Source organism: Phyllostomus discolor, chromosome 6, assembly GCF_004126475.2.
Source record: "Phyllostomus discolor isolate MPI-MPIP mPhyDis1 chromosome 6, mPhyDis1.pri.v3, whole genome shotgun sequence".
NCBI lineage: Eukaryota > Metazoa > Chordata > Mammalia > Chiroptera > Phyllostomidae > Phyllostomus > Phyllostomus discolor.
In genome coordinates, this window is record NC_040908.2 from 65,076,303 (window position 1) to 65,101,706 (window position 25,404).

Below are 25,404 nucleotides of genomic sequence, written 5' to 3' on the forward strand. Positions count from 1 at the left end.
ATGAAAAATATGATGTAATTACAAACCAAAGCAATGGGATTAAGGTTTATGAGTAACTGTATATTTTATATTTGGAAATAATGTTTATAACATAAAAAAATGCCCTTCAATCCTGTACTAGCTTCGTGAATCTGTCCGGGAACCAGGGATCTTGAACTGAGATTTATGGAATCTGGTGGTCTCCAAGGTTTTGGTATTTTATGATATTTAGCTTAAGAAATTCTGGCTGAGGTGTCAGAGGACAGAGTTCAGGGCTGTCAGAGTAGCCGGGAATTAAAGGAGTAAACCCTAAAAGGGGCAAGAAGATTAAAAGCTGAGCATAGAAGTCAACTGCTGCCTGTTTAATGGGAGATAGACTTTGGATTCTGAGTTCCACCAGTTTTTCCGAGACTCGGTAAACGCCTCGGGCATCCACTGAAATCCTGGTGCGGGGGTGGGGGTCCTATCTAGGAGCAAAGACTATATCCCAAGATCAAAAAATTTCCCCTCAGACTAAGAAAAATCTAAACAGACTCATTCCAAAGAGTGTAAAACCAAGTGTTTACAACTTCATGGTGATGTGCCATAACTAACTTCCTGCTATTGTCAAAGGAAGGCAACAGAGCACAAAATCTTTAAACCTGTTGTTCACAAAACCCAGTCTATAATAAAAAGGTAAGACATGCAAAGAAACAGAAAAATGTGGAATCATTCAACAGTGACAGAGCCCAAGGTAACTCAGATGTTAGAATTAGCAGACAAGAGCCCTGACTGGTGTGGCTCAGTAGGTTGGACATTATCCAGCAGACCAAATGGTCACTGGTTTGATTCCTATTCAGGGCCCCTGCCTGGGTTGTGGGCAAGGTCCCTGGTTGGGGCATTTGAGAGACAACCAATTGATGTTCTTCCCTCCCTTTCCTTTTCCTTCCCTTCCTTTCTCTCTAAAAATAAATAAATAAAATCTTTTAAAAAAGAATGAGCAGGCAAGAACTTTATAGTTAATAAAAGAACTTTATAGCAATTTAAGGACTTAAAGGAAAACATAGCCATAATTAGCGAACAGATGTGGAATCTCAACAAAGCTACAGAAACAATTTTCTTTCAAATCAAAGAACCAAATAGAAGTTCTAGAATTGACAGGACTCGGAAATAAAAAAAAATCAGCAAATATGCCTAACACCAGGTTGAAGGCGATAGAAGAAAAGGTCAGTGAAGTAGAAGACAGATCAATATAATTATTCAGTTGTAAGAACACAGAGTAGAAAAGACTTAAAAATGAAAGCGCCCCAGTAACACTTGGAATAGTATCAAATAGTCTAATGTATGTGTATTAGAATTTCAGAAGGGAAAGAGAGAATGGGCACAGAAAACTTGAAAAAACATGGCTGAAAATGTCCCAAATTTGATGAAAAACATTAACTCATAAAGTCAAACATTTGAATAAGTTTCAAGGAAAATAAATACACACACACATGCACACACACACTGTAGTTAAACTGCCGCACAGCAAAGAGGAAGAGCGAAATCCTGAGCAGGGGGAGAGGGACAAACACGGCGCAGACACACGGCACCGGCCTTGACGTGAGTCACACCTGACTCTTCGGCAGCGGCCGTGTGGCCACGGATTGTGAAGTGATAAGTGGTGAAATCCTGCATTCAGTGAAGTACATCCTTCCAATAAATAAAAGTAATGTAGACATTTTCAGTGAAATGAAGCTGAGAGGGATTTTCATCAGGAAATATGAAAGGAAGTTAGTCAGACTAAAGAGACATAACACCTTGGGTCTTCAGCACAGAAAGAAGTGACCAGGAATGGTCAGTACATGGTTAAAATAAAAGACTGCTCTTTTTGTCTTATAATTTCTTTAAAAGATAATTGCCGATTGCTTTTGTCTGTTGTCTATATGATATCACACAGAGTGCATTCTCTGGTCACATAGGTATTAGAAATTAACAACAAAATTCCCAGAAAACCTTCAAATAAAAGTTAGGTAACATACTTTTAGGCTTATCAATTATAGACTTAAAAGTAAAGGCCTAATACTGTGGAAGATCTTTGCAATCTTGGGGTAAGCAAAGCTGTCATAGGACACAAAAAGCACCAACCATAAAATTTCCTTAAATGACAAATTGGCCTTCATCAAATTATTTGAAAGAAAGAAAATGAAAATAAAAGAGACAAGCCACAGAGTGGGAGAAAATACTCTAAATATAGTAGCTGAAAAAGGACTTGCATCAAGAATTCACAAAAGATTCCTATAAATTCTTAATAAAAGATAAACAACCCAATATTAAAAAAAGGCAAAATTAGAATGGATACTTTTCAAGTGGCCAGTAAGCACATTCAAAGGTGCTCAACATCATTAGTAATTGGAGAGAGGCACACTGAAACCACACGGGATACCATCTTGCACGCACTTACACTTGTGAAGACTGACCGCACAGCGTGTTGGTGATCCTGTGAAGCCCCTGGAACCCTCATACTTCGCTGGCAGGAACACACAGTCACTTTGGAAAATGGTTGGGTGATAACTTATAAATTAAACACACTTGCAGTATGACCTGGCAATATTTCTGCTATGTATTCTCCCAAGAGAAAGAAAAATATTAGTCCACAAAATGACTTGTACATGTTTTTAAAAGCCTCGCTCATAGTATTTCAAAATTAGAAATAGTCCAAATAGCCATCAACAAGTGAATGGCTAAACAAATTGTGGTGTAATTGCACAACTGATCACTTCTCAGCCAGTCAGAGGTCAGACACAGTCTCAGCAGATGCCAGCACTGTGTCCTTGGTGAGGCCAGTGAGAGCGACCCCAGACGCAGAGGACGCCAAGGTGTCTGGAGACCGGGGGGTGAAGAGCTTGGCTTCCTGGGGAGCCAGACTCTCTCTCCGAAGGCCACAGGGCGCACAGGTCTACTTCTGGCACGGGGGCTGCCCCTTGGGGAAGAACGAGGGAAGAGAAACCTCGGGCAGCATCAGAAGCTTGGACCTTACTGGTCTAAGTTTTAAAACAGTAGAAACTGAGAAATCTCCAGTTTGTAAAATGGAATACCTTGTTGCTACCAATAGAAAAAGGGCCTTGGGTGCAAGATGAGTTAAGATATACACAAAAAAGATGGAAATTATATTTTTTTGCACTTCTGAATTGCAGTCGTATAGTTATAGAGGGTTTAAATATCGGAGAGGGGCTGTGAGGGGAGCAGCCTGTGAGAGGAGAGAAGAGGAAGGGACCCAACGGCCTGAGCCTCAAGGACTGCAGATGCAGGATGGGGGATCCTGTGCACGAAGGTGTGCCCTGCTAATAACATATGTGACAGTGGCTTCATTCAGCTGTGCTAGCTTAGCATGACCACCTCTCCCTTTGAAGTTCAACTGAATTCCAGTGCAGTTTCAGGTCTAGAGAAAAGATATTTTTCACACTAACTTGGTACCAGCTCTGGGGAATATGTCTACATTTGGTCAAATATTAAAATGTATCATTAAAATAAAATTGCATTGCTCTCATGAAATCCTAAACATGTTCAAGGGTTCACCTTCCACTTCAGAGTGGGTCTGGAAGGTCCTGGAAAAGCATGTGCTTTTCCTCTAAAAGGCAAAGGTAGGGGGCCCTGCCCTCCATCCTGCGTGCCCTCACTCCCAGCATAACTAATGGATGAGGGGGCATCTTGGTGGCCCCAGGGGGCTGGCATTCTTTCACTGCCAGAGAATTCTAGAGACAGGTTGGAACTCGAGTGACCAAGTGCCCTGGTCAGCCTGGGGCCATCCTAGTGCAGCACTGCAAGTCCCACATTGCCACACATCTCTCGGTTCCAAGAGAGCTGTGCTTCGGTCACTGAGCCAGTGGGTCAAGAGTTGTAGGTCAGGGCTCTCCCTCACCATGGGGCAGCTGCCTCCTGCTCTAGAGCCTTTCAGAGGAAAGGCTTCCTGATTCTGCCTCCTTTGTTTGCACCCCACCTGCCTCAGCGAGTTCTCCTGGCATTGCCATCTTTGATGGCAACCCCACCCCGCTCTATGCTCCCTTGGATTTCCCCTGCAGTCTGTCTGTCCTGGTCTTACTGGTGGCTCCAGCCCAAGGACACCCAAGTAGAACCAGAGATTTTTCTGTTTGTCTGTTTTTTAAAGATTTTATTTATTTATTATTTTAGACAGAGGGAAAGGGAGGGAGAAAGAAAGGGAGAGAAACATCGATGTGAGAAAGATACATTGATTGGTTGCCTCCAGCACATGCCCCAGCTGGGGACCCAACCTACAACCCAGGAATGTGCCCAGCCAGGAACTGAACCCATGACCTTTTGCTTTGAGGAACGATGCCCAACCAACTGAGCCACACTGGTCAGGGCCAGGCTCAGAGTTTTAAAAGCTTTTATTTTAAGATATCTATGATTTACCTAGCTATCCATTCTACTGATAAAGAACATCTTTTATTTGTGGTGGTTATTTTATTTAGACCTATGTAATTCCAAAATGCTTAAAACATATGTGGCAGCAACACTCACTTCACTGTTTTGAGTCCTCTTACCCTTAAGTAGAAACCCCATTTTGGGATGTGAGTTTTAGTTTTCTAGTGCACGTGATCCTGGTGGCATAAAACATAGTAACAAAAAGAAAATGGGCAATGTTCACTGCTTTTCAGTGGCTTTCAGGGGTTCTCCCTGAGGCGTGACTGCAGCACTAGAGGAACATAGCAGTCCCCCAGCGAGAGGGTGGTTTGGACTGTAGCTTCATTCACTCACTCACTCACTCGTTCAACAAATACGTATGACTGCATGTTGAGCTGCTTCAGGGAGGGAACGGAAACAGAAACCCCACCGGCATCGTCCAAGGCTCCCTCCTGCCGCAGCTGCACCTCACGCCCGTTCTTGGAACCTGGATGCTCTGCACACCGCTGTGCAAGTGTGCGTTTCATGAGCAAATACAGGGAAAATGGGAGTTTTTCCACCATCATCTTGGGATATGGCTAGGTCTGAAAATTAAACTGACAGAAGCAGACTGAGAAAGAAAAACCCGAGAGCCTTCACACAGAAATGAAGACTCGGAGGATCTGAGGCTGGCCCTGGGGGAGAGCGCGCCGTGAAGAGGAAGGTGACAGGTACAGAAAGGGAATGGGGACAACCTGGGGAGGCCTGTGTGGGGGAGCTCTCTTGTGTCCCTTCACCTTCAGAGATAAGGATGCTCCTTTCCTCCAGGTGTAGGGAGGGCACCTCTCCCCGAGGGTTTATGGCCTGTGTCAGGGAAGAGGGGTGAGGGGTGAGGTCAGGGCAGCCTTCTGGTTTCTGCCACTTCCTCAAATCCCTTTAGCTTAAAATGTCCAATGTGCCCAGGTGCCATGTGCTGAGCAGGGTGTCCTGAGCCCACCATGGCTCTGGCAGTGAGGATGCCATTGTATATTTTGGAAGACCCTTTTCTTGTGCAGTAGAGAACCAAGGCAGAAATGGGGGTCATCAACCCCATCTGCCATCGTCACGCCTCCCCCAGTGTACCTCAGGCACACTCCTCATTGACAGGAGCCAAGGCCAGAGGCCCAGACCAGTGACCACAACACAGTAGCCCATTCATAAGAATGCACCAAAATGAATGATTGAGTCCTCCATTAATTCAACCCAATAGACAATCCTCGTGTCACAGGTCAAGGAACAAATCTGTGCCTGTGAAGCCCGTCCCAGAGGCCCTGCATGCTACAAGAATGGCAGTTCTCTGAGTCACGAGGAGGCTGGGTCACGGGTTTGGGAATGGGCTGGCCCTGGGGGCCATGGTGAAATGGGCCTGAAGCAGGAACACGTGGCTGGGCTGCTGCCGAGCTGAATGGTGGAAGCACCCAAACCTCAGGCACCTGCATCCCAATGACACAGCTCGATGATAGTGTCCACCCTAGTCTGTGCCAGAGGGAAGGGAAGCACAGGGGTCGCCAGCTCCGGGGGGCCCCAGGGTTCACCTCCTACAGGTGTCACACTGCAGAAGGGAGCACCGCCCCGGAGGAAGCTGGGTGCTGCCGCGATGGAAAGATGCTGGCACCCTGGAGACACCGCAGCTGTCCTGACAAGGTTTCCTCACACCCTTATCACTAGGTATCTCCAAGGATGTGCAGGGATGCAGGCTCCTCCGGAAGCTGGAGCAGTCACCGGCTCCACCAGGGCCTCCAAAGAGAGTAACACCTTGACTTCAGCTCAGTGAACTTGAATTTGGGCTCTGGCCTCCAAAACTGTCAGAGAACACAGTTGTGTTGTTTTAAGCCACCAAGGACATTACAACAGCCACCGGAAACTGGAACACTGCAGGAGAGAAGCAGGAAAGTGGGGTGGCGTTGGTAGTGAAGAGGACCAGGGACTGGCAGTTCACATACTGGGACCCCAGACCTGCCTCCTGCTGGGGAATCTCCTTCCGCTCACCCAACCCTGACACCTTCTCACACAGGAAGGCTCTCCAAGGCTCAGCAGAGGCCTTGGAGCGACAGGCTGTGTGTGTGGTCTAGCATTGGCCCAGGTGCGCTGCTCAATGCCTTCTGCCTCCAGCAGGGGAGGGGGAGGGGCATCTTGTGGCTGCCCTGAATCTGGTGGTGGGGGGTGGCTTATAGACTCTCCGTGCAGTAGCAGGGAGCCCTGACAGCTGAGTGTGTGCCAGACAGTGTGGGAAAGCTGTCAGAGCGCCCATGGCTGACCTGGCAGCCCCGGGTTCCTGGGAGCCTGCGCTGGCTCGTGGACCACAGGAGCAAGCTTCTCTTGGAAACTTCCAGGTCAGAGAAGGAGCTGCTAAAGGCCTGGCAGGTAAACTGTGTGCTGCTCTTGGGCAGATGGTGACCACAGAGCCTGAGGGACACAGGACCTGGTCATACCTGTCCTTCCAAACGTGCAGAAAAGAGCACAGATGACAATGAAATGCTTGTTGCTGGCCCTTTTTGTTCCAGCCTAGGACACAAGTATATCCTCCCAATGGTTTCTCATCACAACTGGGTGTAAAGAGGAGGAGGGGAGATGCTTAGCGACTCACTGTGGGGGAGGGTAATTCCGTCACAGCCCCTATTTACTGAAATGGCTTTCCAGTGACACAGAAAAAGTCCCGAAATCAAAGGGCCTGTATTGTTTGCTTCCTTTTGCTTTTTTGGTGACAACAGTAAAACTGTCCTTCAAATGCAGTCCCCAAAGACATCAGAGCTTGACAATGACAAATGGGGAACAGATGTTTCTGGCTGTCAGAGTGGCAGCTTCCTCCTGAACATGTGGGATTCGGGACCCGGGAGTGGCTCCCCATTCCACTTGGAGCCGCACAGGCTGAGCCCTATGGCCAGCACTGGGCCCCAGGCATGTGCAGGGCCCCGGGCATGTGCAGGGCCCCGGGCATGTGCAGGACCCACGGGCCAGCCTTCCCCTGACCAGGTTGGGCAATCCGGGGCTTTTAACAGCCTTGGGAATGAGGGTGTGCTCCTGAATGAGGAACTAGGGCAGGCCTGATTTCCCAACAAGGGTCCAGCTCAGCTTCCAGAGTTGTCTGGCCTGCTTCCCCCACCCCGGGGCCTAAGAGGCAAGGGAGAGAGGAGGGCCTGCTTTCTTCAGGACCCGCAGCCAGCTCAGCAGTACTGTGCCCTGGGCATGGGCACTCACTTTCCCACCTCCCTTCAACCCAACCCCCCACCTGCCCCCTCTTCTTGAGAAACCCACATGGCCAGTTCCTGGCCATGGACAGAAGGGAGGGGGACAGATCGGGGCTAACAGCCAGGGCAGCCTCTTCTTCCCTGGCCTCCCCTGCCCCACTCAGTCTCTGCTTCCCATTGGTGCCTGCCCCCCTAAGGGGTCACCCTGTAGGTCTCCTCCCAGCCCCTGCACATGGCATCACAGGCTCTTGCTGCCACCACCCTGGGAGCATTCTGTGCCAACTCTGGGGGTCTCGGGGCCCAAGTAGCTGCAGTGGACATGGGCAGGACTGCTCCCAGAGCAGCTGGAACAGCAGTTTGGGGGAGCACCACGGGAGCCAGAGTGGCCCCACCACAAGCCGCGCAGTCCCTCCACACTCAGCATTACTGCCTGCCCTCCAGGGGAGCAGCAGCAGGGCTGAAGGTGCCCCACTTCTCTTCCCCTGCACACTCGGGGCATCCCCACATTCCTTCAGGAATCTCTGGGCCCTGCTGTGTGCCAGCTCCTGGGTGCCAGAGGTGAGGAGCTGGGCTCTTAGCGCAGCTCCTGGCTCACCTCTGCCTGCCCTGGCCTTGGACAGCCTCTGGGTGCCTCTGTTTCCCCATCCTTAAATGGTGAGAAATTCAGTGCTTTCCTATAGAGCTGCTTGTGAGGACCACGTGACACAGGGCCTGTCAGTGCTGGCCCGACAGGCAGGAGTGCCAGTTACTGAGGAAGGAGAGAGGCTCAGAGAGCCAAGTGCCCGGGCCAAGGGGTGAAGCAGAATTGGAACCCAGTCTGCGGGGTGGTCTGTCCTCAAGCTCGCACTCATTGACCTTCACGGGGGCCGTGTCCTGCTGTCCATGCTGCTGACACGCACCAGCTGGTGCCAGAGGGAGAACTGCTGGGCACAGCATCCTCACTCGGGTAGGGATACCAGGGGCTGAGGGGCATTGGGAGCCCAGTGCCCCTGTGAGGTGCTTCCTGAACTGCACACTCGTTACCACAGAATGAGCCGAGGTCCCTTTCAAGTGGCTTGCTGTGCCTCCCTCTGGCCTGACTGCCTCCTGGAATGGCCGAGCAGCAGCTGCTCCCGAGGAGCCGTTCCCTGGGTGCCAACCTCCAAATGGTCGTGATTTCGTGTCTCCGATGACAACCCACAGGGCGGGGACTGCTCATCCCCATTTTACAGGTGGGGACACTGAGGCGCAGAGAGGTCCAGTGAGTTGCTTTGGGTCAGACAGCCAGTCAGGGTCAAGCTTGGGATGTGAACTCACACTGCCTTGCCCCAACCCGCCTGGCACACTGCAGGGGAGGAGGCCACGCGCACCCTATCTGCCTGACCAGGCAGCGAGGCCTGGGCGCTTCTTGGGGCCCACTGGCAAGTCAGGGCTCGGAAGCAAGACCGTGGAGCTGGAAAAATTAAAACCAGTTTCTCACATCTCAGGGGGAAACAGGACTGTGCTCTTCTGGCAGGAAATGCAAGGGCCCCATTGATGAGGCAGTGTCCCGGGTGAACCAATTCCTAATAAGAGAGAAGTCACAGTGCCCACAAGGGCCTCGTCTCAAAGGCTGAGGTTCCCTGGGTGAGGGAGACATCACAGAAGACTTCACCGAGGCCTGGCGTCCAGACCAGGCACTGCAGGTGGGGACGGGGAGGCCTCGCACTGGACCTGTCCTCTATCCTGGGCGGTGGGGGGGGGGGGTGTAGCAGGGGGCCCAGGGGAGGAGGGGAGCCTCTCCCTGGTATGCACCACCCAAGACCCATTTGGGTCCCCACCTCCAGGGGCCTGTGGGTCCTGGACTAGAAGGAGAAATTCTCGACAGGACTCGGGAAACAGAGAAAAGGAAGCAGGTGCGTTCTGGAACACAAACAGCCTGTCCAAACCCGCGCTCGCCAAGGAGGGCCGCATTGTGGTTTGCTTTCTGTTTTTGCTTTGTCATTGTTGTTTTGGTTTGGTTTAGGAGTTTTCTCAGTAATTACTACTAGGAAACTCAGAGGGTCACAACAGTGGGAGGGAAAAAGAAGAACAGAAGCGGGAGAGACGACAGCTCGCCCAGCCCGACGGGACTTTCTCGGACTCGCCCCTCTTGAGGAAGTGGAAAAGGTCTGAGCCCAAAGGCTTCACGTCGTTTATTCTGATGCCCTGTGTGTATGTTTAAAAAGTAATTTTCAATGAGACAAAGAAGGCGTAGTCTCTCTGTGAAATATTACATCATGGCAAGTCAGGCTCAGGGCCCCGACCGCTGCAGACGGGCCCCTCTCCGCCCGGGGGAGCCGCTCTGTGTGCTGGAGGCCTTTGCCCACAGGCTCGAGCTTTCTAGGCTACTTGATATGCTAGAGTGGGCTGAGTGCTGAGGGCTAAAGCATGTGCTTCAAGAACGGTGTCTATCAGTCAGACCCCAAGCTTTGCCACATGCCTCTCTCCTTAGAAGGACCCAGAAAGGTAGAATGGTCCCCAAACTCTTCCTTCAGGCCAGACCTGAGCCTCCTCTGCGAAGCGCGCCTGTACTTCTGTACCACCCCCAGACCCCAGCCCCAGCTGGCAAGCACCAGCATCCCCATTTCACTGGCAATGGACCACGATCCCTTGGGAGTCAAGAGTCTTAACACAAAACCACCCTCGCTGAATGGCTTTTCTGCTATCCCAGCAACGCTGTGCCTGCAAGTCTTGCCTTTTCCCTGAGCTCTCAGGAGGCGATGGCCTCCCAGCACGAATGTCCGGCACAGGCACCTGTGCTCCCATCCAAGTCCCTGGTCCCTCAGCTGCTCCTGCCTCTGGGCCTGTGTTCTTGTGGGAGCAGGCCTTTCAACCCAGCCTCCCAAACCAGGAGCTCAGGAGAACTTGTGAGGTTCTGGGACATTCCAAAAGGCCCTAAGTACCAGACTTTCAAGCAGCGGGTTGCAGAAGTAAAGTGAGAATGCACCAGCCCCCAGCCCAGCCCTGTCTTTCCCACGTCCTCCAGGCTGAGCACATTCACGCGGAGTCATGAGAGGCAGGGCCCCCAAAGTCCCCTACTGGACCACAGCCAGGCTCTAAGGATGACGTGGACTGTTGCAGGGGTGGGAGCAACTGAGCTGGGTGCCGTCAAATGGGGACAGCAGGAAAGAGGTGGGAAGTCAGACAGTGTGACACTCCGGGGTGCTGAGGTCTAGCGCAGTCTTCCCAAAGAACGTTGTGCAGACTGTGTCTGCGCACAAGGTTGGCCACCTTGGGAGGCTTGCCCTACTTTCCCTTCCTACAGATCACTAGCGTCCATCAGTATATAAAGGCCCCAAGAAGCCTTGTAGTAAAGCAAACCATTCAACTATCTAACCCATGTTTTCCTAAACTTACTAGTGCAGGAAAATCTTTTCTGACAAAATGCCCTTTGCCCTCTCCCTGTGGACCACATATCAGGACCTGCTGGCCTGACTGCGAGGACACCCAGTCTCGCCTCTGATGGGTCAGACGGACCTGATGGCCAAAGTCCTAGGGTGTCAACAACACTTTCAATGACGGCTTGGGTAAAACTATGCCGTCTCAGGCTCTGGCCCACTGCCTGTCTCTGTAAGTTAAGTTTTATTGGGGCAAAGCTCAGCTCATTCCCTTCCAGCTCAGCTGTGGTCGCTTCTGCACTGCAGTGATGGACTGGGACGGTCACGGCAGAGCCCTGTGGCCTGCAGAGCCTAAAATATTTACCATTTGACCCTTTAGAAGAAAAGTTTGCTGATAGGAAATTGAAACTCACTTAAAACACTGATTCCATTAAGCCTCAATGTTGTGGAAAATTTAGATTCTAAATGCCTGTAATCTGGTCTAATGCAGGTTATGCTGTGGGTGGTTGATGTTCGTGGCCCACACAAGGTTGAGTGTGAAGAAGGGGCTGGGGGTGTGGTGCACGTGTGTAAGTGAAGGGGACGACAGCAGGAGCGGGGGGGGGGGGTTGTCTCGCTGACAGAGAATATTGAGTTGGTGTCGGAGCGGCGCCGAGGCGCCAGCTCCGTCACGTGGCCTCACTTGACCGTGCTCGGGGGACATGGAGATCGTGTCCCTGGCTGGACAGGACTGTGGGCACAGTGACTGGATCTTGTGAGCTGTCCTCTGCCACTTCACAGAGACTCAGCATTCCTTGTTACACGTGCCCAGCACAGAGAGAGTGCTTGAGAAGTGTGGCTCTTATTCGGGAGTTACAGTTATCCAAGGGGTCCTTAACCACCACATGCAGGGGCAGGTACCTGGGCGAGACAAAGCTCCCTTCCTTCCTCCCTTGAGGGATGCTGGGCGCTAACATGGGTCACCGTGCGTGCCAGCCCACACATCCACGGTGGCCGAGTGCAGGCCTGGATCACCACACAGAACTGCAGGTGCAGCCTGCAGCCTCGGGGAAGTGGGTGCCCTGCGAGTGTAGCCCACAGACTGGGACGCCCTCGGGGGAACAGCAAGGCATGTGCGGCTTTTACGCTGGAGTCCACGACTGCACGACGGGGGCTGCGGGCACAGTCAAGCAGCCTGCTGTCGGCAGCGTTGGTCGGTCAGCGGAGACCCGGTCCTCCTCTGCCACACCCTTCAGTTTTTACGGCCCTCAGCTGCCTTGTGTATTTAATGGGGAAATTTGCTGAAGTGGTTACCAAGCCACAGGGAGAAAAAGGAAGGGGGTGGGGGCATCCTCCTCCCCTGACGTGGGCAGAGGGGCAGCATGAGTCACACCTGAGCCCGATGCGGTGGTGCTCAGGTTCACTGAGTTAGCCCAGAGCCAACGCAGTAGCGGGAGGCAATTGATGATGCCAAGATTTAGGATGCTTCCTCCACAATAGATGGAAACTTCCAGGAAAAGAATCTTACATCCCCCTTTCAAAGCACATCGACAGCCCACGGTGACCAGCTGCCAATTTGGGGGTGAGTGTGCAGAGCAGAGCCGCACCCTTCTGCGCTCGGTCGAAGGCAGGTTGGAAGGAGCCGCCTGTGAGACCGGTGGACTGGGACACGGGATGGCGTCGCCCTGCCCGGAGGGTCCGTGTCCACCACCACGGCACCAGTGTTGTTGAATCAGGCACGTCTGGCCACTGTGTCACCACACAGGGACTCAGAGAAGTACCACGAAGGCCCCAGGCCCCCTGCAGAGGGTCATGTGCCAGGGGCATTGTGGTGGTAACTCCTTGGAGTGCACTGCTGGTGACAGCCAAGGGAAGCTCCTTGCACCTCCTGTCCCTGATGAAACCAGAGAGGAGGGCCACCTCTTCTGCCTCTGTCCAGGCAGGTGCTGCTGCCAAGGCACACAGAGTGGAGGGGGAGGCAGCAGCTGCTCAGGCGGGGACCCTGTTCCTGAAGGGGGTTCCTTCACAAGGCCACACGTGGAGCACTTGTCCTGCACCTGGACAGGGATACAATGAAATGGGTGACTTCCTACCACAGCACAGGAGCCAGGCCGGACGGGCATAATGGCCATGTCCAGCCACCATGGGTCGGTGGACTGGTGACAAACTGAGGGCAGTGATGCCAACCACGTGGGGCTGTTTCGCAAACTGAATTCACCTTTGTAAATGATTTGGGTAAACAAACCCACCTGGGTCACTAGCTGTGCCACTTTCTAACTGGGTCTCTGAGCAAGTTGCTTACTCATTCTGAGCCTTCATTTCTCTGTCTCCAAATAGGAATAAAACTATCATTTTCAATAAATATTAGACTCTGCCTCAATTTAATGAGAAGATTCATTTTCCCATTGCTCCTCAAATTTGGGGGAGATTCAGAGATTGTACTTGATGACCAAGTCACAAACTGTGGCATACATCGAGCCAAAATCCTCCCGCTTATACGACACTGGGGGGTCTGAATGACACGCCAGCACATTGCTCTTAGAGACAGGACCCAAAAGTCCTGCCTGCAGTGAATGCTGCACTCTCACAACTTGCTCTTTGAGAGGGTCCCCAGCTTCCAGGACTCGTGTGTTTGCTTGTTTTGTCATTCTAGCCAGTGGGCTGCAGCCAATTAAAGTCAGCACCACTTTTTTATTTTCCCACTAAACACTAGAATTTCCTGGTTTGAACTAAATACAAGAAACTCCATGTTAAGCTCAAAGAAATGGCCCCCCGACTTGCTATCCTAGGGGAGCCCCTCCATAACAGAGGAGAGCTGGAGGGGTTTCAGACGTGATGAGTAGTGTGAAGATGAATTATTGGGGAAGATTTATTCACCAACGGAAGGAGCACTTTCCAATCTACCCTTGTTATAAGGGGGCACATTCACACACACACCGTAACTTACAAGTATTTATGCACTGCAAAGAACTTTCAAAGCAGAAAAGTGTGTACACACATAGGAACTGTATTCGGCAACACCAGTCATGTAATCTTTGCTTTAGAAGCCCTTCTTTCATTGTCTGGCTGGTGAGCCACCAGTCTGGCCTTCACTGAGGACCTGGGAAGGCTGGGCCTGGTGGAAAGCAGACCCAACCAACCAACCAACGGGAGCGGTCACACGGCACCACAACCCCAGAGTGGCTTTCTCAAGATTAGAGTGCGTCTTAAAACAGCACACGATTTTCCAATTTAATTTCCAATTTAAATAGTTTGGAATGAATCAAGGAAAGAAAAAAAAACAGGACTAACCACAAGCAACTGAGTTGCTAAAAAAATCTTTTATTGACACAGCCTTACAAATGAATCCTCAAACTCACCAGCCTCAATAAACTTTGCACTGACTGATGCTCCTGTCAACTAGGAAGGATCCGGGCCAGGAAATGAATGAAATTTCCACTCTTTGGTATTTACCTGATGTCTCACCTTGTTTGCTTTGGGAGAGAGGCTGTTTGCAGAGCTATTGGAATGTGTGGAGCAGTTTGCTGTAACACCAGCTCCGGCCTTCCAGAAGCAGGCCTCCCAATGAATGCAGAGGATTGGAGACCTTGAGTCATGTTTTTCTGCTGAGCAGACGCCTGTGTGTGTGTGTGTTCATAGCGTTTAAAGAAGTAATGTGCCTGGAGAACAGGAAGGGGCTGCTTTACAAGCAAAGATGACATATGATCAGGAGTATAGGTTGATCAGATAAAGATACCACCCACACAATGTGGATTTAGCCGATTCTTTAATTTACTCTGAAAGGAAAAGAAGGGGGGAAATATGGGGAGGAAGCGTGTTAGGAATCGACTTCCCGTGAGTGTCTGTGAACACCCTTTGTGGCTGGTTTCCATCCCGTCTTCAGAAAAGGTGGCGCAGTTCGTGTCATCTGCTCCACCTCCTCCCTTTTTTTTGCTCTTGCTTCTTCTAAGGAGGCAGGGAGGAACATTCTTAGAAGTCCTACCAACGCTGCCCTGTACCTTAGAAGACTTGAGATGTTTCTTAGTGTCCTCAGTTTGCCTTCCACGGAGAGTATTCTTCGGAGGAGACCCCCAGCTCTCGCCCAGGCACGGTGCTGTCGGTGCATGGAGTGGGGAGGGGGAGCACTGGTCTGCGTGGGGCTGCTGCAGCCTCAGGGGCCTGAAGGACGTCCGTCATCACCTGCTATCCTGTCACTGAGAGTCCGTCACGAGTTGGCATGGAGATGGCTTTTTTTCCCTCTGACTATTTTGGAGCAATTATGGGTCTTGGGTTTTGACAATACTTCCATGAGGCTTGAAGCCCAGAAAGTCACATCTTTACTTAACAGTTCAGGAAATGACAGGGCAGAGGGTAGGTGACACTTTCGAGTGAAAAGCTTGCACTAGAACCCAGGTCTGCCTGGCCCAGGTTCCCCATCATTGTTCTCAGTTGCTGCAAAACAGTCCCGCATGGCCCGTCGGCAGGGAGGACGTCTGCAGACACAGACGGTTCTGTCAGCCCCTGCCTGGGGGATAAAAGGTAGCACCTGGGATGTGACGAGGGTGTCTTAAGGTTCATGCTCTGCGGACAAGACTTCAAATGCCTTCTTTACTTCCATTGCAGCATCTGGGAAGTGACAGTGGATGCACACGGAGGACCAGAGTCCACAGGGAAATAGCCTGTGGGAGTTTCTAGTTAAAAAGAACAAACTGGAGTTTGGATTGGCTGTTTTCTTGTCTCAGAAACTTTCTACAGAATGACTTTCCTCCCCCTTATTGGCTTTGTAAGTTTTCCTATAGTTGAATGGGTATTTTTACACATTTTAATTTTTTAAAAAATTGAAATAAAGCAACTTTTTTGGTGGCCAAGTGTCTCCAGAAGCAGAGTTAAAAAGCAGAATAATATTCAATCATGTACAAGACTGATAATTAACTAATAAAAATTGTGAGGTTGTTTTTTCTATTTCTTTAAAAGTCAGTTCTCAGAAAACAATGCATTTACTGTAGGTACCCTGTTTACCAGCAAGGTTAAAAGTTCAGGAAAAGAAAGACATCAAAATATTTACATTAAAGCAAATCGGTGTCCCTATACCATGTCTGACTCTGTGGATTCTAGACTGGGCCCTTGTCACACTGGTCACAGCCAGAGGAAGTGGGGCTCTGGCAGCTGCCAGCTGCACTCACCTACACCCACACCACACACATGCCATGCCCACAGCCAGTCACATACACACCACACATGTACAGCCCACACACAACACACACACCACATTACCCATACACCACACACTCACATCCACCTGCACCCCACACACAGCACACACACCCTGGTGTTGCTCCCGTGACCACACACATGCACACACGCGTGCCAGCATGTGCACGTGCATTCTCGTGTCACCACTGCTGGCTTTGCTGCTCTGGGGCCGCCTTGCCAGAGCTGCAGGTGACCTGCCTACACCCTTCCTTCTCAGAAAGAAGATAGGGTGTGAAGAAGTTAATGTTTGCAGAGCAACTTTGTGGAGAAATAAAAAAGCAGACATAACAGGATAATCATATAGTTTATTGTCTGAACCAGATTGTCTTGGAGACTGAAAGGCAGAACTGGAAGTAATTAATGGACATGAATGAACTGATGCCTAGTAGTCATAAATGGAGCCATCCTGAATAAACCAGGGACATGGTCCCCTCAGCTGAAGGAACCAGTCATCAGAGTCGAGTTTGCTGCCTCCAGAGGCTCTGAAGATAACATAACAGAATGAGAACTAGTGAGGGCTGGGGGCAGACCACTCACGGTTTGGATGGGTCTCTTTCCCTCATTTTTGCTTTTCCTGCTCCAATGGTAGTTCTTCGGGCGGGACGGGGGGTGCTGTCGTCACACTTTCCCAGCTCTTTTCCTCCCCGTCTCGCTGACCCTGTTAGCAGAGGGTTGGAGGAGCCTCCGGGTGACTTCCTTACCTTCTGACTAGCTCCAGAATAAAGGCCAGATCCACTTTCCCAGCACCTATTCCTCACCAACAAGAGGTGGACACACATGGGGCCTTGGAGGTCAAGGTGTGACCACTGAGCTCTGACTCAGGAGCCCAAAGAGAGAGCCAGCACTTGCGTTGGTCTGGATCTTTTTGAATGCAGATTCTGGGCCTCTGCCTTTCTGACCCTCTGATTGAGCTTTGAAGAGTAACAGGCAGTTTTCAGAGCACCAAATCTGTCCTCAGCCCAGCCTTTGCATGCGGACTCCCATATGACCCTGGCAGGGGCAGGGCCTGCCTGGCCGCACTGTCCGCTCTGAAGAGGCTCGGTGGCCACCACACCTGCAGCAGCAAGAGGGGAGACCATGAGGCGACATGGGCATTGGACCTGCAGGCGCCTCCTGCTTTCAGCTATGCTCTGGTGTCTTCCTTCTGACTGCCCTCACCACTCACAGCTCATTTGAAAGAAAAAAAGCATTTGCTTTTACATCTTTATCGAATACAAAGTGGCAGCATTATGCAGAGCTGGGGGACGCCAGACCACTTGGGATGGAGATCTGGGTTGCACCATCACATTGCTAGATATTTGATTGAGGTTAAATTGTCACTCACTTTTCTTGACCCAAATGAGACAACGATGACCCCACCTCTGGGGCCTGTTGTGAGACTAGAAATAATGTAATGTCTCCAGAGGCCATGTCTGGAGCAAACAGAGCCCTGGGTGGTGGCCATGATTCTTCTTGAGGTGCTAAACCATCTAGTCAGGCAGCCACCACTGAGAACATAGCACCTGTGCACCTTGGCAAGGGGTCAGGGACACTCAGTGAAAGGAGGGCCATGGGACTTGGGGTGGCTTTTGAGGTCTTGCAAAGTCATGTAAAAAGAGAAGCGAACCTGTGACTACAGAAGTGAGAGCTTCGTGCACAGGTCCACATCCAGAAGGTAATGCACATCTCATATTTGGAGGTACCTGGAGGTCAAGGCTATACATTTTCCAGGTTGACTCTTCCACTGGACAGAAGCCAGTGTGATTCTGAGGCACATTTAAATCTAGAAAGTTGAAGTGGAGGCATTGGTCCGAAAGCTCCACACAGATAAGTATGTTGCCTGTTGCCTAGACCGTGAAATTTTAACTGAGTCAGAGAACCCCATGTGGGGACTCCCGTGAATGAAGCCAGGACAGCTGTGTCATTACGGTTCATTTCTGGTTAAACGCTGACATAGGGAACGGGGGAGAGCAGGCTGTCCCCACTAAGTTTCCATCTGGCTGGAGGTGATTCCTCTGGCTGCCATCTCTGATGCAGAGGTGACATGTGGACCGAGCAGCTCGAGGCGGGAGCTAGCTGACACCCACGGGGGAGCGTGTGTGTGCATGGAGCCCAGCCTCGGTCACACTTCTGTGGTGCTCGAAGCGTGTGTGGATCTAACTTCAGAGCAAGTGACTTTGAGATACTAGAACGAAAGGGAGAGGGTCTAGAAGGCTGAGAACAAGAAAATATCACCCCCATTTTCCAAAGCAATGGTTCCGAACAGCTACAGAAGCGCACACTCACGCCGGCTTCCGGGCAAACCCAGAAGAGGCATCGACAGGCTCACGGTGTTGGGGAGGAAAGTGGTGGTCTCTCAGAGGCAATTCGAGCTCTCTGAGAGAAAGTCATTCCATGCTAACCTCATTTCCTGTTTTGACGAGCTTCACCAGAACAGCCGATTAGGGGAATGCCCCAGAAACTGTGTCTTGCTTTCAGTAAGCATCTGAAAACCTCTCATTGTGTCCTGTGTATACACAAAATGTGTGGGTGATGGTGTGACCAGGAGAATTCACAGTTGTTAGGGCAGCCATCCCAAAGAGGGTCAATTCGTGGCATCACGTCAGCCCTGCTGCCCCTGCGGCCACAGCAGTGTGCCAATGGCCAGGTTGGCAGGGCCGCCCGTGAGGCCTCAGGTGGACAGACTGCCCAGTGTTTCTCCCCACTGGCAAGTCTGCTTTCAAATGAGTCTCGGCAATCCTGTACCGAGGAAAGGTTGAGGACTGCAAGGTGACAGGGTAGGTCTGTGGCTGGTGTGCACCGGTTGTATGCCTTGGATGTTTCCGTGGAGGGCCACAGGGCCCTGTCCTGTGTCCTGCCCAGTCTCCATGTTGAAAAGAAGTTGGAGGAAGAGACACAGAACACATGTTTCTCAAATTTGCAAATCACACAAACCTCTGAGGGAAAAACGGCATCAGATGGTCCGCTCACAGTGAGAGAGGAGCTGGGATGAAACAAGGCGGAACGGGGGGAAGTCCTGTGTTTCTTTAAAAACAGGATCTGCTGTAGGAGCACAGGGCCCAGGAATGCATGGTCCTGGTTATGCTGTGTCCTCATTGTGGCCGGACACGACAGCACAGCGCATCAGTGGCTTCGCCTCGCCTTTTTCATTCCTCCCGTGATATTGAGCTCCTCCTCTGGCTGGCAGGCAGGCACTGCCAACCCCTTCCCTGCTTAGTTATGGCCTTGTTGTGAGGACAAAATAAGTCAGAGGGGGTAAAGTGCTTTGAAAAAGGGAAAGCTCTGAAATTCAAAATAGTATTATTCTTTGTCGTAAGGTGCTTTCCCTCCGAAAAAAGAAAAAAAATCTGACAGTCTGCGAGTGAAAAAGCAGAAAATGATTCAGCTTGAGCTTCTGTTTCTCCTGCTTTAACCCCAAACTGGTTAAGCTTGCTGAGCGGCCTCAGGGAATCCTTCTCAGAAGCCTGAACTCCTAGCTCCAAAGCCCTCCTCTGGCTTTTCCAAAAGCTCTCCCTGGAAGGCCTGCTTCCTATTGTCCTAAATTCCAGGATTACAGTAATCCAGTAATCATTCAGAAAGCTCCCTTTCCAGGGCTGGCTCTTCAGAGATGCACATTGAGTGTCTGGCTGGAAAGCCAGATGACTAGGGTTAGGACCTTAAACTTTTACAGGTATTTTCAGTTCTTTCCATTCTACCAGGCAGTGCTTGGAAAGCATGTTTCCCTAGCTGCTGCACAACCCTGGGCTCAAGACATAGACAAAAAACACTCTCAGCACCCTAAACTCCTTTTGGGCCCAGTGTGAGTTCGTTGGGTGGCTGCAGGCTCCGAGGTCCCCTAGACTGAGCTGTCCAGTAGAAACGTCTGTGGTGACGCACATGTCCTGTGTCTGTGCCACATGGCAGCCACAGTCACATGTGCTTATTTACATTCAAATTAATTACAATTAAAAATTCAGTTCCTCGGCCACAGCAGCCACACTTTGTTTCCAGCGGACACGTGGCTAGGGGTTACTGCATCCAACAGTACAGCTCCAGGCCACTGCTGTCAGCCTTGCCTACGTGATGGAATTGCCTGGGGGGTTTAGGGTGGTGGGGGCACCCCACCCGAAATTCTGATATGATTGATCCTGAGGGAGCCTGGTCACATGGATTTTTAAAAACTCCTGGGTAATTCAAATGTCTGGCCAGGGTTCAGAATCATCTAGAATTTTGTGGTCAAATCTCTTGTTTGTTTTCTTGTTACTCTCGTGAGCTAATTACCCTGCAAAGCCTATATGAGTTGTTTCTGCTTCTCCCTGAGTCTCTGACTTCCATCTCTTCCAGGTTATAAATATCTTAGTGGGTTAGTCTCTGGAATGCTCACAAGCACAGGTGAGGAGTGACTGGGTAGGAGAAGACATTCTTCCCAAAGGCACCCCCTTGTTCCAGGGCAAGGCATGTCCGGAGGGGCTGGCTTAGGTCTAGGTGAGCGCCCATGGGCATGTCCACAGCCATGGCTGAGCCTGGGCTCTTCGAGTTCTCAGGGGCTTGGTCTTGCTGTCCTCAGCACCCTCTCCATTGTTGCCTCCTCCTCTAGAACCAGGAGAAGTAGAACCAGCAGTAGGGGAAAAAAAAATAAAAGAACCTCTGGGCAATGTGGGATCTGTGGAAACATGTCACCTGGTCCCCTCGTGTTCTTCTGAGGGAAGCGGCCTCCAGAGAAGTCGGGTAGCTCGCCAGGAGCGAGAGCTGGCAGAGCAAAAATGAGAGCCTACACTCCAGGTGCCTCCAAGGACATGGCCCTCCACCACATGGTCACCTTTAACCTCCCAGGAATGCAAGTAAATACAACTTGGCTTAAGGACATTTATTTCCAAGGCAAAGCTTGGTTCAGATGAGAGTCTGATTATTGAGAGAGCATGTGGCTCACGATCAGCTTTTTCTGCTGGGTGAGTCCTGGCAGAAAGCCTGGCTCCTGAACTCAGCTGCTCCATTCACTGCGTTACCTCATCAGAGATCAGTGGATGCAGTTCCTAGTACAATGAACAGTGGTTAGAATCCTGGGCTGCTGACACCACGGCGTTGCAATGAGAAGGGACTAATGAGATAATGGACCTAGTCAACACATAATTGATGAACAGAACATCAGGTGCTGGGACAGACTGGGCAATAGACAGACCAGAATCTGCCTTTACACAGCTGAAACTGGGGGCAGGTAAGAGGCCAACAGCTAATTAATAAATGAATGATCAGGATAATTGTTGATAGTGGTAAGTTCTGTGAAGAAAATAAAATAGACCCAAGAGCTAGGGAGAAATAGAAGGGGTCCCCCCAGGACGTGGTGGTCAGAGAGAGCCTTCCTGAGGAGGGGACACCTGGGCTGGGACCTCGGTTCCAATGGCAGTATCTACTGTGCCATGCGCACTGCGGGGGGTGAGGGGGGAGGTTGTTGAGATTTTCATCGTGGTCTACTGAGAAATTAATCCTGAGAAGTGTAAACAGTACACCAGTCATTTTAAACTGTTCTTGGATGTCTGCTAAGTGTAAAAGTGAAGACTGGAAGTGCCGGAAGCAATTTCTAAAGGCCTCTTTGGCCGTCTTCCTGGGAGGGTCAAGCTGTCGACTCCATTGGGGAAGAGAGTGGAATGCCAAAGAGGAACGCTTTGAGGAATTCAACCATTTTTAAGGAATACTTAGTTTCCAACTTCAAGGGCTCAGATTTAAGCAGTCAGGACACCTAAATGAAATGACCGTGCTGTCCATCCACGACAAGTACATGCCCCCCTGCACGTCATGGACAAACCCCCCAGCGCCCACTCACTCGTACGGAGGCTAGTGGAGCCGGAGGCCGGAGCAGAGTTGGTCCTGGCCACTGATCTGTCTTCAGAACACAGCACGGAGTAGGCCCCTAAGAGAGCTGTGCAGAATGAAGAAGTGCATGGGTGACTGATGTGTGGAGGGAGAGAGAGTGGCAGCTGAGAAGACAGAAGTGTCTGGGAGAAAGCTCAAGTTTGGTGATGATTTTGGGGTCACTACTGGCAGGCTAGTTCAGAGTACACCCACTTCCAAATGTCTTCCTGTGTTTTTCTGAAAAGCCAATATGCCAACACCGACTGGAGAGAGGCCTTCTGCAGAGGCAGAAGAAAAGGCCGGGCAGACAAGTCTGAGTAAGAATAGATTCAAGCTCAACATGCTTCTAAAAACGTCATAATGATCTGCATGGTTATGGCAGGGTTTACTTGTGGTCTTATAGAAATTAATCTCAAACACAATTTGGTACCATTTAAATTAGTGCTTAAATATAGCTAATGAGCAAACAATTTATCTATTTTTTGCTTAGCTTTTAATGAAGAAAAAGAGATTAATACACACAGAGACAGCAAGATAAATAGGAAGCCACCCAGGCTAGATCATGACCATAGTATCGCAGACACATCCTCAGCAAATGCAGAGGCCCTTGAAGTCCACGGCCGTCAGAGGCAGTCCCAGGGCAGGCCTGTCACCTGCATCCCGGCTGTGGGCAGCAGGCAGGAGGTAGAGGTGCTGGAAGGGGGCTGAGTCCTGATTTTTTTTGTCTGTGTCATTTTCGATCAAGTGTGTCATAGAGCTTCCTGTTTCATCTCCCAGTTATTCTGAAACAAAAACATGCATGAAAAACACAGGTCACTGCCAACCGCATTGAGAGACAGTCACTCCAGTACGTGGAAACCAAAAAGGGAAAGACAGATCGTAAATGCCACAGTGAGCTGGGGATCAAATTTATCAGCATCTATTCAAATAGTGATAGTTGACAAAAATTGCGGGTGGCGGTGGGGGGTGGGGCATCGTTTAAAAATAATTCAGAAGAGCCTGAAAAGGCAGATGTTCCCAGAAGCTCACTCACTGCCTATTTACTGACAAGTTGAGGTCAGACTCTGGGTCAGGGTCTATCCGGTGGCAACCGAGGCTCTTCCCCTTGTGCCCCAATTGGCCCAGCTGGGGAGTCACGCAGGAATTTCCACACAACCTGTTTGCCCAGATGGTTCCTGGAACCTTCTCCCAGGAGCAAAGAGAGTTAAAAGAGGTCCTGTGGAATTGCTACCCCATGGGGATGAGCAAGCATGGTGGTGCTGATTTTCCAGTCCCCTGTCCTCTCCCATCCCAGGGGAGCTGGCCTCCCAGCTATACATGAGGGCATCTTACCAGATGAGCTTGTGCCCAGCAGCCCCAGCAAAGTGCAGGAAGGATCCTGACCAAGCAAAGGCCCAGAGGACAGTACAGCCTGAGAACAGCTCCAAGGACTCTGGTTCTATTAAATTCTGTTTTGCCACTTGAGACAAGCATGGTTTGGCTTTTGAGGAACACATCATTTGAGAAAGCTAATTTTCCCCAACAAGTGGAAGGATGCTTCCAAAGATACAGAGAGGGTGAGCGATGGAAATAGAGACAGTATTACCACCTCCAAAGTCTACACTGCAACCCGACAAGCCAGCTTGTGCTTTACTCTGCTACTCAGAGGCACTCTGGGAGGAAGATAGAAAAGAGCTCCATCCTTCCCCAAGAGATTCATGCAGATGCACAGTACCATACAAAAGACCCTGAGAAGTCAGGAAATGAGGAAAGTGGTTAGATTTGGCTATTATGTGCATCCCAAAGAGCTCTCTCTCAGACAGCAGCCTTTAGCAGCGTTAGGAATGCTGTGCGGGCAGCCCTGCCCAGCCCCTCTCCTAAGGGCCATCTGTAGCACTACAGGCTTCAGGAAGCAAAGCTTGCCCTACAAAACCCTTGCTGTCCAACACTCACAGGCAGCTGTGACAGCCTGTATTTACGTCTTTAAACTCTACATTGTTTTTCCCCAGTATCTTTGCTCCATGTCCTGTACACAGGAGCTAGCCCATTCACACAAATGCCTGCGGCCTTTCTTTCTCTCTTTCTCCCTTCCTCCCTCCCTCCTTCCCTCCTTCCCCTCTTCCTCCCCTCTCCTAAAAGGCTTCATTTGCTAGTCTATTGGAAAAACCAGCTTCCTGGTATGTGCTTGCATTTAACAATCCAGAACAGAGACCCAAGATTTCATATGCAGAGCCTTTCTGGGTGGGCAAAGAGAAACAGGAACTAAGAAATGCATCAATGGCCAGCATGGAAGGGAGGGGAAGCCTGGTTCCTTGGTGGCTTAACAACCTATACTCCTCTCCAGCACCCCCTCCAACTTCTGAGTGAGATGAGAAACCAAAGGCAGCAGCCCAGGCTTCACGATGGAACACCTGGCCATGTGGACATGACCAAAATCACAGAGCGAGAGGCAACAGGGTCCTGAGGATCATCTGGTCAACCTTCATTTCACAGGCACAGAGGAAGGGAGCCGTCTTCCCCAGGTCACATGGGAAGGGACACTGCTGGGATGGAGACCTGAGTCCCTCCTACCCAGTCCTAGATTCTGAATATCAGCTTCCACTGCAAGGCCTGACATAGCTCGAGTTTGTCTGGGAACTTTGGCATGAATGCGTCAATCCCTTGGGATTCCATGTAGGCCTGGCTGTCTACTTATCACTAAAGAAGCCCAAAGTTGCCCCTAATTCAGAGCCCATCGCACATACGGCTTCCCATGTGCCAGCAAACACTGAAAGCAGGTGGAGACCAGCAGCATCTCTCCTGTGTTGGGACAGCCCCGGAGGAGCTCCTGGTCACACATTACTCTCTCAGTCTGACTCCAGCTTGGCTAGACTTTGCTGTTCCTTCAGTCTCTGGTATTCAAGGGGAACTAGTGAGGTCCCCCTACTGTGGGTACACAATATGATTGTCCCTTGGATCTGAGGGATGGCCTCAGGGTCATACACATCATACTGTGAGCATGGTCCCTCACCAGGGACCTCAAATGTAGCCTGGGGAACCCTCTGTATGCTCTCCAAGTGAAGTCCCAAGTCATGCCATCTCTGTACTGGTTTCAATCAGAGGAAAGACTCCTGGCTGAGGGGGTGGAGAAGGGGAGAGAAACAGTAAGTCAGACACCTACTCCCAGACTGACAGTTCCCTGGGCAAGGAGCTTTGCCCCTCAGTGCGACCCCAGTCCCTACTCCCCAGGCCATAAGTACCAGGCAGGGGACAGGAAGACCACAAACCTCACTTTACTTTAGCATTCACAGTGCTGCCCATATGTCATGCTGAGAGGCCACACAAGAGCCCCTGGCCACCCACAGTGGCAAGGCACACCCGAGCCTGCTTTGCACCAGGTTTTCATCAGCACTCAGGAAAACAACCAGCTGGCATTCATATTGTGATAGTGGCAACTCGTGCTGGATTCTAATCATGTTGGAAACCCACTTTCTGAGATTCTAAAATGATTTCCCAGGAGG

General features: G+C 50.7%; 1 long non-coding RNA gene across 1 annotated transcript in view; it reads right to left on the minus strand.

Annotated features, from left to right (window-relative positions):
* Window positions 1-22,395: 22,395 nt before the first annotated feature.
* Window positions 22,396-25,404, minus strand: part of LOC118501155 — a 54,367-nt gene continuing 51,358 nt past the window's right edge. Inside the window, exon 2 of the long non-coding RNA XR_004903759.1 lies at window positions 22,396-22,707. This is a non-coding gene — a long non-coding RNA (uncharacterized LOC118501155). The remainder of the gene's footprint in view (window positions 22,708-25,404) is intronic.